Source organism: Tiliqua scincoides, chromosome 2 (assembly GCF_035046505.1).
Source record: "Tiliqua scincoides isolate rTilSci1 chromosome 2, rTilSci1.hap2, whole genome shotgun sequence".
In the NCBI taxonomy this organism is placed as follows: domain Eukaryota; kingdom Metazoa; phylum Chordata; class Lepidosauria; order Squamata; family Scincidae; genus Tiliqua; species Tiliqua scincoides.
Window position 1 is genome coordinate 191,391,669 of NC_089822.1, and position 17,023 is coordinate 191,408,691.

A 17,023-nucleotide genomic window follows, 5' to 3' on the forward strand; every position below is an offset into this window, starting at 1 on the left:
TCTCCATTTTCTTGAATAGAGGGGATACCTACAGAATCTTGGTATCATGTCAACTGCTGAGTATTCCTGCAAAAATTGCCCTACAGTGCAGAGTGAGCTCTTTGAGGTAGGGTTTAATGGATCTCTGCGGACTCAGAAATTATTGCCAAAGACTGTTGAATTGAGGATTGTTAGATTGAGGGTCCACTGTACAAGCCCTTTTCACAATATATATCATATCTGTTATTGGCCAGGAAGTCTATTATCTTCCAGCTTGCCAAACATGACAGAGTTTTTAGTTACCCAGTGTACTGTAAATAGTTTTTTTTTTGTTTCAAAACAGGGACTAGACATTTTCATCATCAAACCTCCAATTCCCATTTTTATTTCTCATTTCTAGAAGACAAAAAAACCTCAAACCTTCCACCACAAACACCACCCATTTGTCTGGCTGTGCTTTCATCATAAAATCCACAAATCATAATGTTTCACTTCCATCAAAATCTGCAGTAGAAGGATATGCCAAATAGCTTCTTCACATAGCCTAAACACTTCTCCTTGGAATTATGAGTCAAACTATACACCTTGTCTGATTTCCTTGTCTTGTCTGAATTCCTGACAACTTAAAAACAATGTAAACACTGGAGGCGATCAGGAGCTGAGAAAAGGTGAGGGGCTTTTCCATTGTTCTCTCACAAGTGGCCACTCATGCTGTTTTTCTTTTCACAAGGAACCAGATACAGGGACAAACAGTTAATGGTAAAACTCTCTAACTAAAAGGATACATCATAAGGGGAAAAATTTCTTTCCAATGACGGTTCTCTGATGTATGCATACTGGTGTTTAAAGCGGTGTATACATGCATACATGTTATCCACAGGTTATGTGTTTGTTGCAGAAAATTCTGGAACAACACAAGCATACATGCCGCAATTTTATGTGCATTCATATAACATATGAAGCTGTTTTGAGTGGTATTACCAAGCTGTGAGTGACTAGAAGCTTGCAATACCTGAAGAAAGAAAAACAATGCAAATCAAAGATAGCATTACCATTTTCCCAAAGTAAGGAGAAATAGTTTGAACAATAATCCTTCCTCAGAAGACAAACTCTGATCCAGCACAGCTGTGATCTGTAGGCTGAGGATTCTATTCAATATTTCTTTTTCCTTTACATTCCTGACATTTTTGTAGGTTAGCCAGACATAAAATGAACTTGGACAAATGAGAAGTATATATAGAAGCTGTTGACCCATACTAGGACATTATTATGCAGGAGTTAGCAAATAAGAAAGATTAGACCTGTTGAATCAACTTTGAAAAAAATCTTGAGATGTTCCTTCTCAACATCTCAACATCTCAAGACCAGACCTCAAGCGCAGGAGGTCTGGTCTAGAGGGTAGAGCCTCCATTTGCCTGAAGATAACATCCACAAGTTCGCCAGTTCGAGGCCACCGGCACCGTGCGACCTTGAAGCAGCTGACAAGCTGAAGCCGAGCTATTCCATCTGCTCTGAGCGTGGGAGGATGGAGGCCAGAATGTGAAGCCAGATAGGAATGAAACACCTGAATGTTGTGGTTCTTGAAAGAAAGAACCTTCTTTCATTTGTAAAAATCCTTACGGGGATTTAAATAAGCCTGCCTATGTAAACTGCCTTGAATAAAGTCTTGAATAAAGACCAAGAAAGGCGGTATATAAATACCTGTATTATTATTATTATTATTATTATATTCTACCCCTGAACCTCTCAACACGGTGAGTCTGGAAACAGGACTTAATACATCTCTTCTTCTCCACAATTTCCCTCAACATGTATAGAAGTTAGGAACTGCAGTACAGGACCCACTAGAAAGGATTTTTTTTTTTCATATATTTATTTGGGATTTTTAGCCCACCTAGTCTCAGAGCAAATGACAATAAATTACAATAAATTTAAATAGGATCTCCTGGTGCAGTTTTTTCTTTCTCAGCACAGTGACAGGAGCAGAAAGGAGCATGTAGGGAAGTATGTGTGCCCATTACCATTCCCAGTTCAGAAAACCGGTGCTTATTTTCCATGCTGATAAAGTTGAAGAGGTTGCCTTTAAGATGAATGGCTGGTTTTCATTGGATCAGAACCAATGGTCTTATGGCCCAATCCTATGGGCTACTTACTGGCAGCTGATCTAGAGACAGCATAAACATTGTACCCTTGTTGTGCACTGTGGAGCTACTAGTGGAAATGGCCAGAGGTTCCATGTTGCTATGATGGATAGAATTAGCAATGCCTAATGGACAACTTTTGTGTTATATTTTAAATGGCAGCACTTTCATCTTTGCTTATTAGAACTAATTTATAGTTACTTCATTCAAATTCCAAGGTATTCAGGCTGATTTAAAGGAATTAATTAGATCTTCATGAAATGTTCGCTCTATTCATAAAACTACATATTACCCCAAACAAGAATTTTAAAAGTAAAAGCTTTGATTTGTCAATTTGAAGAAAAGCGATCAACTGTTAAATAAAGTTATTTGTTCCTATAAGCTGTTTCAGTTTGACTACAGTTTGCATGCAGTTTTGAAATGTACATTAAAAAAAAGTAGTGAGTCAGATTTAAATTTTAAATATGGCTAGCAGGTAGTAGGGATATGTTGTATCTATGATGAGTAACACTGATTTGTATAACATATGTGCATAGCAGTATAATAACTAAATTTTTTGAAATTGAAGTAATTTTCTTCCCTGTATTGATGTCGTTTTCTGCTGAAAATGAGTGTTTCTCAGAGTCACATTTGCAGCCCCGATACAGAGAGATGTTTGCCAGCTTTGACAACAGAGATAAATTGGAACCAAACAGGTCTTATGAGAGATGAGAGCAATATGTGACTCCTTACTCATAAAGGGGACTTTTTATCCTCAAGTTTTTATAAAGAATGATGCAACTCTAAAAAAAGAGATGATTAATTAAATATTACCCATCTTTCCTGGTCCACCAATGTTACATCACTTCATGCTGCATTATCACCCTATAAAAATGTCTTGGGGGGAAAAGCTGTTTCATCCTCTCTTATTTTATATCACATGGAAGCAGCGGTAGCACTCTTTCCATCTAAAGTTGTGTTTTAGTGAAACATGAAGAGGTTAGTGCCCACCAGTAGGGTTGGAGAACTTTATGAATGTCTCTAGGTTTATGATTATTTATGCTATTTTGTATTTCCTCCTGTGGCTCGGTGTTCTCTTTAATGTGGCTAATGATAGTCTGATGTACCAATTGGTATCAGACACGGTCCTGCCATGTGGGATCACTGTACTGTTTGCAAGTTGAAATTGATAGGTTTTGCTACTGAGAGGCTGGGCATGATGGGTCAAACCGCAGCGTTTAGAACCTTCAGGGAGAGAACTGTTGATACCGAACGCCAGGAGCTCATTAGAATGGCTAAAACCTCCTGTTTTACTTCCATATTGCACTTCCATATACCTGTTCAGCTTGGTAGGATGCTATCTTATCTGATTAAGGCCCAGATCCTAACCCACTTTCCAGCACTGGTATAGCTGTGCCAAGGGGGCGTGTGCTGCATCCTGCAATTGGGTGTCACTCACGGAGGCCTTCTCAAAGTTAGGGAATGTTTGTTCCCTTACCTCAGAGCTGCATTGCCCTTATGTCAGTACTGGAAAGTAGGTTAGGATTGTGCCCTTACCTGCATAACCCACAGCTATGAAGAGCCTTTATGCAGGCAAGATGCAACGTCCTTCCTTTGGCTCTTTCATGGGAATGGTATAAGGGTCTGTCACTGTCAGCAAGCTCTGTCCCTGCAGCCAGAATCACATGGAGACACTAGAACATGTCTTCATGTTTTGCCCCTTGCACAAGCCTCATTGCCAGAAATATCTTATGCCAATTTTGGTGCATCTCCAGGGGTGGGAGGAGGCAGAGGTGCTGTGAGCTCTTTTGTCAACAGAGGAAGGAGAAACTCTTGATAATGTTGCCCTTTTTGTCTATACAGTTATGAGTTATCAGGAAATGGAAGCAAAAGCTTAGTTCCGTAGCAAGCTAGCATATGGGGCATTTCTGACTATTAGGTTCCTCTCTCTTTGGGTGTGTATCATGTGATTATGGATTTGTTGTGTGATTTTACTTATATATTGTCATGATGTATATGCCAATAAGGGTATCATCATCATATTTCCACCTGTATTTGACTTTTCAACCAAAATTATGAGGGAGGATGCAGCCTAGAAACAAAGAACCTTCTCTTGCAGAGCAAAACAACCCCCCCCCCTTTACACAAGATGTCTATGGGCCCAATCTGGAGGAATGTGCATCACCTCACAATGCGCATTCCCTTACCTGGGGGATGGGGACAAATATTCCCTTCTCCTAAGGAGCCGCCGCCAGCTGCCCAGCATGCTCAGGGTGCTGTGGTAGCCATTTTGGTACTGTGGTGACCCCGAGCACCAGGCAGCTAAGGATTGGGCTGTCCAGTAGCTTGCAGTTATGACAGCCACTACACACACCTGGAGTAAGCCATCTTCCTTGTTTTTTGTATATCAGTCCTCCAGCTGTGTATGGCTTCCTCTCCGAATGGCTTCTAGCTGCTACCATCACTCAGAAACTTCATAACCAGTGAACATCATTTACAGGCTCATTCTGAATAAGGGCACTGAATGTAGAATCAACTTTGCCACCTCTTTGGGAAGACAGTGATCCAAGTCATTTACATATGCTGTTAAATGTGATGGTCCTGCGGTGTTTTGGAGAATATTCTAGTCCCTGTTTTTATCTGGCACCCAAAGGGCCACTAGTAAATTCAATGAGAATTTGGAGGATGATTGCTTTGCAGCAGGAAAAGGATCCTAGGAACATTCTGGAAAGTGATGGGTGCCAAGTGTGTAGGTGATGCATTTCAATTTGCAACTGTAAACAGTATTTGGCACTGTCAAAATGTCATTGACATTTTTAATTTTTGTATTGTTATGCCAGATGGTTGAAACAATGAAACAGTTTACTTCCTTGAAGTGACATACCAGCCAGCATGGTTCTAAATCAGATATTGTGGTCTGTAATATTCATCTGCTTTGTTAAAAGATTGTGAGAACTGAGTCATGCCAAACCACGCAGAAAATTGCCACATCATGGTCTGAACAAGCATTGCTTTTCTTGTGGCATAGTGACTCTGTTCCGTTTCTTTGCATCAAATCTGCTGATCCTTAGACCCAGACCAAACATGCAGTACATTGATGGGAAATCACACCCATATGTCTATAAGTATCTACACACATATCCATTCCACTATGGGAGTTCATGTTTGGAAAAAGCATGCTAGTCCCTCCTCTGGCACTGTAAATCATCCTACAGCTGTCTTCCTGTGACTCCGCGTATGCCAGCAGCATTTGCTGGACAAAAGGTGTCAGAGGTCTGTAAAATAGTTGACACCAATCCCAAGGTTCAATACCTACAACTGCCAATGCAGGTAAGGCCATGCACACGGTGGAAGTGGTTGAAAGGGGCAAAGAGTGGGCGGAACAGGGAGGAGAGAAGAACATAAGAAGAGCCCCTTTGGATCACGCCAAAGACCCATCTAGTCCAGCTTCCTGTATCTGACAGTGGTCCGCCAGAAGAGGGCAGATTGGGCTGGGGAAAGGGGTGGGTTCAGTGGCAACCACTGAATACTAACTCCCTTATTGGGTCTGATCCATCTTTCTGTATCAACACTGACTTGTGCCAGCTCTATAGCTGGCGCAGGTCCAGGTTGACCCATGGCATCTGCTGGGGCTTACCCTGAGGAGACCTCAACATGCTAAAACTGTGGGATACATAAGAAGCCGTGTTGGTGCTGCAGCATCATTGTGCAAGGAGTTAGCACTGGCTACTTCTAAGGTAGAGGACTAAAGGACTAAGGGGGGATGAAATGTCAAGATATAATGTATGTTTGGAATTAATGGACACCCCTTTCCCCTATTAGTCTGGTAAATCAAGGGTTCACTGTATTTTACAGAAAACCTTAATCTCTAAATTATAAGCTCAGCACAAGATCATATCTGTCAACATGAAATGGCATTGCCACTGATAAATTTATGTAAACAGGATATAAAAAAGGGTATGATTTCAATAACATTAATGAATTTCCACTTTTGTTCTCTATGGTGACCATGGTAGGTGCCCACATTTGGTTCAGACTTCTATACAATGGTCCACTTAACCACTGTTTGTACTAGTGCACTGCTGTTTACATTTTATGTTGAGGGGTATGAGGCAAGGTTGTGAGGTTCTCCAAAAGTGAGCAACAAAAATGATAGAAACACACTGAATTCTTTCAGTCTTCAGAGTCCAGAATAGTATAAAATGACTGCATAATGAAAGACCAATTATTTCCAGATGTTGAACTTCCTGACGTCTCCCTCTCTTTCATGCGAAAGCACACGCTTTGAAATTGCTCAGTAACAAACATATAACCACAATCACAGATCATTATAAATGCCCGCAGACCATATTTGAACAAAGGCATTACTAAGTCCATATTCTCTTTCACTGGGGCTACCATGAGGGACATTAATATAAGTCTAGGGGATCAACCATCAGCCTGTTTGACTCCTCCTCCACCCACCCCCTCTATTTAAACCACCCAGGGGAGGGGAATAATCAAAAGCCATCAAGGTGACAAAAGTTAGACATATTCTTTAAACAAATATTGCGACTTGAATGCAGGACTGTCAAAGTACACTGGGGTATTTAAGAGCATTTATCAGCTGCGTTCTTCCAGCTGATTACACAGCCCATGAGGTAAGCATCATCCTGAGATCCCATAATGCATCAGAGCAGTGTCATTCTCACAAGAGATAACATGGATATGATGGCCTATTTTCAATACAATGTCCCTCAGCTGTTTTCATCCTTCACTTCCCATCCCCGCAGAAGTGTTTACCTCTGGCACTCCTACAAAACCTTAGATATGTCATTTAATCAAACTGAATTAAGAGAATTTATGAGTCTTGATAAATCCTTGACAATAGGTGTACCGTTGAGGCTGCAATCCTATGCACACTTTCCTAGGAATTATTCACATTGAACACTGTGGGATTTACTTCCGAATAGACATGCATAGGATTGTGCTGCGAGATGAAGCTTCCAGACCCTTAGTCTATGTTAGGATTAGGTAGAAGATAGGCTGCTGACCATTTGTAAACATAGGCTAATTTTCAGTGAGCAGCTACCATCTACTGAATTTCCTGCCAAAAATGCTGGACCTGGTAGCACTTGGTCAGATCAAGCAAGTCATTTTTTTGTTCCAAAGCAAGCGAGGAAACTCAGGAGTGTGCAGTATAAATATGCTTGCAGTAAACAGTTAAGTGATCTGAGAATGTATTAAATTAAAAACAGGTTAGTGTACTATGAGGGTTTTTTTTTTTTAAAATAGCCTACGCGAGAATGAAGAGAGGACACCCTGGTCTATGTACGTCCTGCATGAATCTCCAGTTTGGTTTGTATCTCTGAAAGGAGAGCTATCCCACTGTCTCAATGTATATGTGAGTTGTGAGGCTTTTTTAATATCATCATCAACAACAACAACAACAACAACAACAACAACAACAACAACAACAACAACAACAACAACAACAGTATTTATATACCACTTTTCAATGAAAAGTTCAGAAAAAGGCAGAAATGTCACATTATATACCAATAAGGCCCCCATCCTATCCCCACCACCAGCGCCAATGCAGCCATGCTGAAAAGGCGTGCACTGCATGCAATGGAGAGAGAGAGAGGCATCCTGAGGGAAAACGGGAGGTGAGTAAAAATTATTTTTACTTACCTCTACATATAATCCCTGGGCCCTCCTATGGGTCTCCTTGGACATATGCTACCTCTTTTGGTGATGTATGTCCAAAGAGGGAAAAGGGTAAGGGAGGTTTGAAAAAGAGGGAGTGGGATCTGGCGTGTACCATTGCCGCAGGATCCGCCCTCTCTCACCTCCTTCCCACCCCATGGTTCCTTCCATGGAACACCCCAGTCCTTCCCCCTTCCACTATCTGCCCCTGCTGCTGACTTACCAGTGCTGGAGGTTCCAAAAAGGACAATACTGCTTGCCACTTCTGACAGTGGCCCAGCAGTGCGCTGTAGAACACTGCATTTTGAGACACCGTAAATTAAGCTATGCTGCTGCAATGTGAATTCCAGCAGGGCAGCCCAACCATAAGAATGAGGTGCAGGAGAGGATTAGAAAAAGAGACAGATTCGTATATTTTCATTGAAATATTTAATGAAATATTTCTGCCTAGCCCACAGGTGTACACATTTGATCCCTGTTGCGTATATGCAACGTTGGGCAGAAATGGCTTAATGGGGTACATCACATCGCTTCAGATGAACCATTTCTGTGAAGTTTGGTTTTCTGTTTTCTTCAAGGTAGTTTCTATTGGCTTAAACCAACAGGATGTACATGTAAAGGTGTTCTGCCTTCAACACTTTCACACATAGGCAGAATGTTAGCTGGCACTAGGCAAATGAAAATATTATAGCTGAAATCAGGATTCTTGATTGTGGATGTGATAATGTAAATGACATTCTGCTACATGAGTAAACATTCTGGGACGTTCTGCTACATGAGTAAACAGGCATGGCTAGTTCAAAACTGTGACTAAAGACTGTGTCATCATCAAAGTGCGTTACTCCAGCGCAACTTTAAGGAAGCATTATTAGTGGCAGAGTGGATAACTGGCAGCAAAGCACTTGTTTTAGACAAGCATCAAATAAATGTCTGTCTGCCTTATTAGTCGTGATGTAGCTCAAAGTACTCGTATGCACCTCAATCATATTTGCTGCAAAATGTTCCATGTGAAAGGATTTGTGAGTGAGGAAACAACCTTTAGTAAGTGTAAAACAGAGAAACAGAACCACATGTGAAAAGGAGTAAAGTGAACACTCTCCTTTCACTCTTCAGTCTGCACATTTTAGCCGTTGCTTCAGACCACAAGCATGAACAATTATGTTCATAATTCTCTGCAAGTGGAGAATTCTTGTTTTATGAATAAAGTGTTCATAGAATGTATTGCAGCAGCACACCCTTCAATCTGGACTATCAAGTGCTCAGTTTTGTTCTGCTCTATCTTCTACAATAAGTTCAATTCTAGGTAATCACCATGGTATAATTCATACTATAGAACATTTAAGTAGAACCAAGAAGGTGAAAGGTATTGGTCATAGCAGTGATATGATGTGGTTACTGTCCTTATTGCGTATAGAGAGACACAACAAGAATATAAGCCAAGGAAAGACAATGGATAGAGTAGATGTCCATTCATGCAGAAAATAATAGTGTGGGGTGAGGGGGCTGTGCCATTCCTCATGCTGTCAGCTGCCAGTCTAAATGGCAAGTCAAGAATTAATAAAGTGCAGTGCCACTGAAGTACCATAGTGCAATTCTTCCCCCCCCCCATTACTAGATAATCTCTCCTCTTTGATATACCACTTGACCCCCTTCTCCTCCCATGGCTGAATTCGTGTTACATGTAGTACTACAAAGCTACCCATGGAGGCAACTGATATGTAGACACAACCTTGAAAATTTTCTAATTGCTCATTGCTAGAAACTTTCCCATACTTCTTTGGAAAGAAGGTGATAGTAAAAATAAAAGGAAGCTCAAGCCATTAATGAAGCCACTGACTGAATTCATTGGTGCCTAACAATGAGATGCGAGGCTGGAGCATTCTGGAAAGAAGAACTATGGATGGGGTGAAGCTAACTAGTAGTGGACCTTACACTACCACTTAGATTACTTTAAACCCTCATTAAGAACTGTGCAGGTTTCCATGCCAAGGCTAAACAGGAGCACCAAAAAACAGACTAGAAGAAGTTCAGTGTGAATTTGTGACTACTCAGTGTGGTGAGTGGTCGCTGCTCCAAAATCTAGTGGCATGTGTCACCCAAGACATTTAGAGATGTTATGTTCAAAATATATATTCCGCCAGCACACTGGCATCTTCAGAACTCTCTGGGAGGGAGGCAACTGCTGGGATGACTCCTCCAGGTTTCTGGGTGTCCTTCTTGAGAATGAGGGGGTCTTGGGCATAGGAGAGGCTGGCTGGAGGCCAGATGAGACTGGCAAGATCATCAGTTGTTGAAGAGGAAGCAAAACTGCTCAGATGGACTAGATGTATCTGATAGTGTCAGATAGCTAGGGAAGCCCCGCTTTGAAGAAGAAGATCAAGGATGAGTCAAGTGCCCTTCCTGAATGTCAGATGGTGGCCATATGCAGGAATCAGTGGATGTAGAAAGTCCACCCATCTTTCTGAGGCCAACCTTACTACTCTGACATGGTTGGTTCTAATGTGGGGAGGGGGGGTTTGCACTTCTTGTACCCACTTAGGTGTGACAATTTAGAACATTTACAGTTGTATATTTTACTTCCATTCTGCACATGTCCTGGTTTTTGTTACACTGCACATATTTTCAGATGTGTCAGATCTAAATAAGTACTTTCTCACAGTTCTAAGTTGCTAATAAAAATCCTTGTTGCAGTGCAGGGGGGCGGGGAGGGAGAAATAGGTTCATCTTGCTTTGTCAGTGAGAATGCTTGCAATGTACATAGTATTATGTGCCTTTTATTCCAGTTGATTTTGATGGCATTTAAGCATGCAGAAACAGCATGCAAGATTGCAGCCTGCACTATCCAAGAAATCAGTGCAGATTCAGCCTGTGAATCTTCTGCTTTTTTATACAAAGTTACACTTCCTATACAGAGTTGTGCTGAATACAGCATAAAAGACAAAGTTTAACAGCTTCGAACGTGTGTGCCAAGAGGGGAGGTTGGGTGGGGTGAAGACAATGAAGGTTATGTCTCTAGTGAGTGGTGTCAGTAGCTCTTACTCATGTTCTGTACATACTTGTCCAGCCAGCCAAAAAACATGCAAGGCAATAAGGTGCGTGCCAAGGTCAATTAAATCCACTTCACATCATTGAAGAAACTGGAACCTCTTCATTTAGAGTTGGATCCACGGGTCACTGGGATTAAGCAAGACAGATTCAAGTGAGTGGCCCAGGGGGGTAAGACTCCAAACAGTGAACAGTCGTTCTACCTACATTGATATATTCCATCTGTGAATGAAATGTTTTAACCAACCCAGCTTGGGGGGAGGAGAAATCCTACTCACTACTCTGGCCTGCAGTTCCAGCCTCTTGCACAACTTTACACTCAAAAATTATTACTGTGAGGTGCTCCAATTTTTGACATGGCAGTTGCTAGAGTTCTGCCAAGGCCTTCCACCTCTGTCCAGAAATGGTCGACACTAGGACATTCAGACCTTTTGGAACTGTTTCAAGGAGCAATACTCTTTTAAGCAGTTAAAATGGATGCCAAGGAACAGGCTAAGTAAAATATTTAAGCAAAAGGAAATCCCCACCTCTGTATGTCGTGTGTGGGCCAATGTCTATAGGGCATTTGTGGGTTGTAAGAAGACCCTTGTTTTGAAGGTAGTAAGCCTCTATACAGACATTTTAATTCTTATTGTAAACAGCCTTGGGGCCTGTGGTATAAAAGCTAATGGTGTAAAACAGGGATGCCCAATATGTCGATCGCGAGCTACCAGTCGATCTCGAGGTGAAATGAGTCAATTGCAGGCTTCTCTCCCGTCCACGCATTCCTGGGAGTGAGCCCCTGGAGTGATGCATTCCTGGGAGTGAGCCCCTGGCAGGCTTGTGAGCCCAGGGAGCGAGCCCAGGGAGTGAGTCCAGGGAGCCTAGGGTGTGAGCCTAGGGTGTGAGCCCAGGAAGCCCAGGGAGTGAGCACCTGGCAGGCTCCTCCCTGGGGGAGGAGCCGCTGGCAGGCTTCTCTTCCGTCCACGCTTCCCTGGGAGTGAGCCCCATTGACTCTACTGGGGCTGACTTACCTTTCCCCTGTTTTTGCACTGGTATGTATGGAGATCTGCCCCCCCCCAACTTCTATCTGTTGGTTCTGTGTGCAATGGGTTTTGCACTGGTCTTGCTGTGATGTCTATACAGAGATCTTCCCTCCCCCACACCTTTCCCCTGCTTTTGCACTGGTATGTATGGAGATCTGCCCCCCCCAACTTCCATCTGTTGGTTCTGTGTGCAAGGGGTTTTGCACTGGTCTTGCTGTGATGTCTATATAGAAATCTTCCCTCCCCCACACCTTTCCCCTGTTTTTGCACTGGTCTGTATAGAGATCTGCTCCCCCCCCCCCACTTGTATTGGAATCAAGTAAGATCTGGTGAGGAGGTAGATGTGGTGTCAGCAGTGGCCCCTTTAAGGGTAAGGCCTGGGCATCCAGCAGAGTGTGCTGCACAGCTGCAGCCACTTGAAGGCAATAGGGCCCTCAGGGATATAAGAGCACCTGAGGTAGGAAGGGCTCCACTTATTTATGTGAGTCAGCCTTTTCCTACATGAAGATCATTAAGTCCAAGTACTGTTCCACCATGACTGAGGAACATTTGGAAGTGTGTTTGAAGCTGGCTGTCAGCAGCTACTGTCCGGACTATGCATCCTTGGCTGATTCACTTCAGTGCAAGTCATCAAAGTAAACTCAAGTAATTACAAAAAATGTTTATAGTTAATTATGTTGTGTTGTGCAATATTGGCTCATGCAAGGTACACCAACATACATTGTACACATAAATGTTATATGTTATGATGGCGCAAACATTGTAAAAAAACTCTGGTAGATCTCCGGGCCTTGCTGGGTTTCAAAGTAGCTCTCGAGCCAAAAAAATGTGAGCACCCCTGGTGTAAAAGGTAGAAATAGTACATATAAAGATTGAGCATTCTTATCCAAAATCAAAACACGTATTGAGGATATGCTTTGGTCATAAGTGCCTCACAAGTTCATTATGAGGCTCTCTGGAAGAAGGGTGAGATAACGATGATGATGATGATGATGATGATGATAATAATACAGGTATTTCTATACCAACTTTCTTGGTTTACATAGACAGGCTGATTAAATCCCCGTAGGGATTTTTACAATTGAAAGAAGGTTCTATCTTTCAAGAGCACAACATTCAGATGTTTCTTTCTGATCTGGTTTCACATTCTGGCCTCCATCCTCCCACGCTCAGAGCAGATGGAATAACTCGGCTTCAGCTTGTCAGCTGCTTCAAGGTTGCACGGTGCCGGTGGCCTTGAACTGGCGACCTGTGGATGTTATCTTCAGGCAAACGGAGGCTCTACCCTCTAGACCAGACCTTATTGGGTACAACTGCTAGTATGCCATGTTAGTTATCGCTATCAGGGTGGACGAGCAGGGTATAAATCTTTGAAATAATAAAATAATAATGATAACCCATTTTTGCTTGGCCCTCAGGTGTACACATTTGATCCCTGTTGCATATATGCAACATTGAGCAGAAATGACTTAAATAATAATTAATGTCTCTGAGTTGAAAGTATTACTCCAAAAAGGATGCTGTTCTCTGTGGCCCAATCCTATCTAAGTGGTGTGCCAGCAGTGCGTGCACCTGCTAGACACCAGGCCTTTGCGCTGTCACATAATTGCTATAAAGTGTTTGTCAATGGCGTGAAGGCTGCCAGCAGTGGTGGGAAGGTCAAAGTCTTCCCACGTGTACCAGCAGCCAAAACAATGCCTGCCGAAGCAGGTAAGTCTGGTGCAGGTGTGAAGGAAGGGGGGGGAGAGTGGGGAGGGGGTGTAACAGGGCAGGAGGAGGACAGCGATGGGGTCAGGGGTGGGTGGATATGACATAGGTGGGGACAAGATCAGTGGTGCTGGCATGCGCCATCCCCCTTCCTTGGCCTGATCCTTAACTACAGTTCAGTGTGAACTTGCACCAGTGACATACTCATGCCCCTTACCCCAAGGGTACCAGCAGCCAACATTGCCCCACAGTATACAGGATAGCCCAGATATCCCAGATAGTGGGATAGCCCACTCCATTGCTGCTGCATATAGGTAAGATTGTGCTGAGTGTCTCTTTATGAATCTGGTGTTGCCTCCTAAGCAACCTCTGCTAGAGGTGGGTAATTCAAATCACATTCAGTGTGCGTTTCCTGTTCTCAAAGGTGACGCTCTTTGAACTGTGACTCCCACAAACACCAAGGGATGGGGTTCTCTCAGTTATCTCAGAGCCTTGCCCCTTGATATTATGTATTATGTAGCCAGCAGCGTAGTGCGTAGGACCATGCCAGCAGAGACATCTTTGAGAAGTAAACATTGAAGGAAAACTCGATAATAAGAGGCAGATGCTTCACTCTGACAGCCAGCAATTTATGATGAGGGAATTTGTTCCTTTTTCAAATAAGAAACACCCATAGTGCCTGAAAATGTGACTAAGGACACATGTTTGGCAATGGATCTTAGGATACATTTTGCAATAAAAATTGTATTTCCATAGTCACTGTTTCTCAGAATCACAATTTCCTTCCACACTTAAATATACCTCATAAAAATCCTATTTGAAAGCTTGTCCTATTTACATGTTCTTTTAGATTTCTGCTTTATTATTATTATTATTATTATTATTATTATTATTAGTAGTAGTAGTAGTAGTAGTAGTAGTAGTAGTAGTAGTAGTAGTAGTATTTATATACCACTTTTTAATGTAAAGCTCACAAAGTGGTTTACAGAGAAACTCAACTAACCAATGGCTCCCTGACCCAAAAGTGCTCAAAATCTAAAAAGATGCAAAAGACTCTCTGCCCAATCCTATGCATGTCTACTTAGACGTAAGTCCCATTAGAGTCAATGGGGCTTACTCCCAGGAAAGTGTGGATAGGATTGGGCTGTCTGTCTGTTATGCTGTCATTTGATATAAACTAGACCAGTGGTTCTCACACATTTAGCACCGGGACCCACCTTTTAGAATGAAAATCTGTCAGGACCCACCAGAAGTGGTCCTGACTGTAAGTGAAATCATCAAGCAGGACAATTTTTAACAATCACAGGCTGCAATCCTACCAACACTTATCATGGAATATGTTCCATTTACTATCATTGTTAAAAGAATATAAATAGTAGCTTGTTAAACGAACAGCTCTGTCACATTTCCCCAGATGCAGTCACATACCATGGTAGCATCAAGTCTAATATATTAAAATATTGAAATGAATGGAGACCCACCTGAAATTGGCTCATGACCCACCTAGTGGATCCTGACCCACAGTTTGAGAAACACTGAACTAGACTATATGTCTAGTTGCTGCACCTTGGGCAGCCCAATCCTATGCTTCCCTACCGCTCAGGGCTAAAATGGTGCTGAAATGCCCACTGCTGTATCATATGGGGCCAGGGAAGCTCCTGGAGGTCTCCTCAGGGTAAGGGAACAGATGTTCCCTTATCCCAGGTTGAGCAACAGGTCATAATAGCAGAATTCACAGAAATATCTATGGATAAAAACATTGAAAATTTTTAACCACAAGAAGTCTGGCAAAAATATTTAATTAAACAATAGTAAATTGTTTAATTATGTGTGGCACTTCTTGAACAAGGACAGAACTGCTGTTGTCACAGAGATCTTATGTATCAGTCACACACATATCCTGTGTGTGACTCAAATCTTTAGGATTGGGATGCCAATCAAATGCCTATAGATTTAAAGTCTAGGGTTTAGGGTTTGCTTATTTTAAAGGGTGGGGTTTAATATTATAGAGTTTCAAAACAGTGAATGAATTGTTTGTTATTTAGTCAAGAGAAATGCATCCATGTTAAATACACCCCAATTATCTTGCTCTGAAATAGTGAAAACCTAAATTCACTTAAATGAAAGTCAACAAATCATGAATTTGAAGGGGAAACTGCTTTTACCAATAAGCAGCCTATAAATAACTCATGGCATTTACTAAGAAAAAGTGAGATATACTGTCTTCATGTTGGCACAAAATGATCTGGTCATGTTTTAAAAGATTGTAAGTAATTTCATTTCTCTTCTGCATGTCTCTTCCAGCAGCTGTTTCCTGACTTCAGATCTTGTCTATTTAAGCTTTTGCACTCTTGCTTTAAGTCTCTCTCTTCCCCTAATTCTACATGACTGCCTCAGAGGAAGATATTTTTCAGTGTGTGTGGTCATAATTCACATGTGCAGTGGCAAAAAGATTATTGTATTGTTGAAAAGTGGAACTGGCCTCGAAAAATGGGAAGATTGCAAGAGGTACCAAGCAAAAGGTGAAACAAATGATGATGTTCTGTAGGATTTGCCATCATGAGTCTCTCTTTGAACTTGGAATGTGTTCACTAAAAAAAAATCAGATATTTGCAGTCTACATGCCAAAGCATTTTTTCTCTACATACATGGCAGATGGGATCAATATCCCTCTGAAGGTTTCACTATTCATACAGCCAATCATGGGGCCATCCCTTGCCACATCAAGTCTTCTCTTTGGGGGACTTTGAAATTCCTGGTTTGAAAGTAGGAGAAACTCCCCTGCAAATATATCTAAAATTGTTGACTAGCATAGTGGGGTTATATTGGGGGTGTGTGTATAGTGTTCAGCAGGTGGAACTGTCATTTTTATAGAGAGAGCATATGCCATTTTCTTTTAGAGTTGCATTAATTTCATGCTCCCTGGTAATAGCCCAATCTAACCCACACTGGAACAGGCAGGCCAGCTGGCCTGCCCCATATCCAGTGCAGAGCTGGGACTGGCTGCTGCACAAATTGGAGTAAGGGGAATTCATTCACCTTACCCCATGTCATGCAGCAGCTGCCCCATGGGGTTTCTTGGATCTGAGCAGCTCATTGTAAGGCTGGGCCGCTCAGGAGGGGGGTTAAAATCTAACCTAAGTGCTGGATCCTGGTACTGTCCCCCTCCTGGGGCAGTTCACCCACTGAACCTAGAGAGGCCAGTGTGAACTCATCTCTTTAAATCAGCATGGAGGCTGGATCTGGCCTCCATAGGCCAAAGCATAGCTGATTCCTCACCCAGCCAACTCACAAGTCATTGCAGATGTGCTTTATGGCATGTTTGTGACAGTACTGGGCCAGCACAAAAGTCTTGCACTGATCCAGAGAACACTCAGGATTGTGCTCTAAGGGTACAATCCTATCCTGAGCTGGAACAGGCAAGCCAGGAGGCTTGCGCTGAATCCAGTGCAGTTTAGT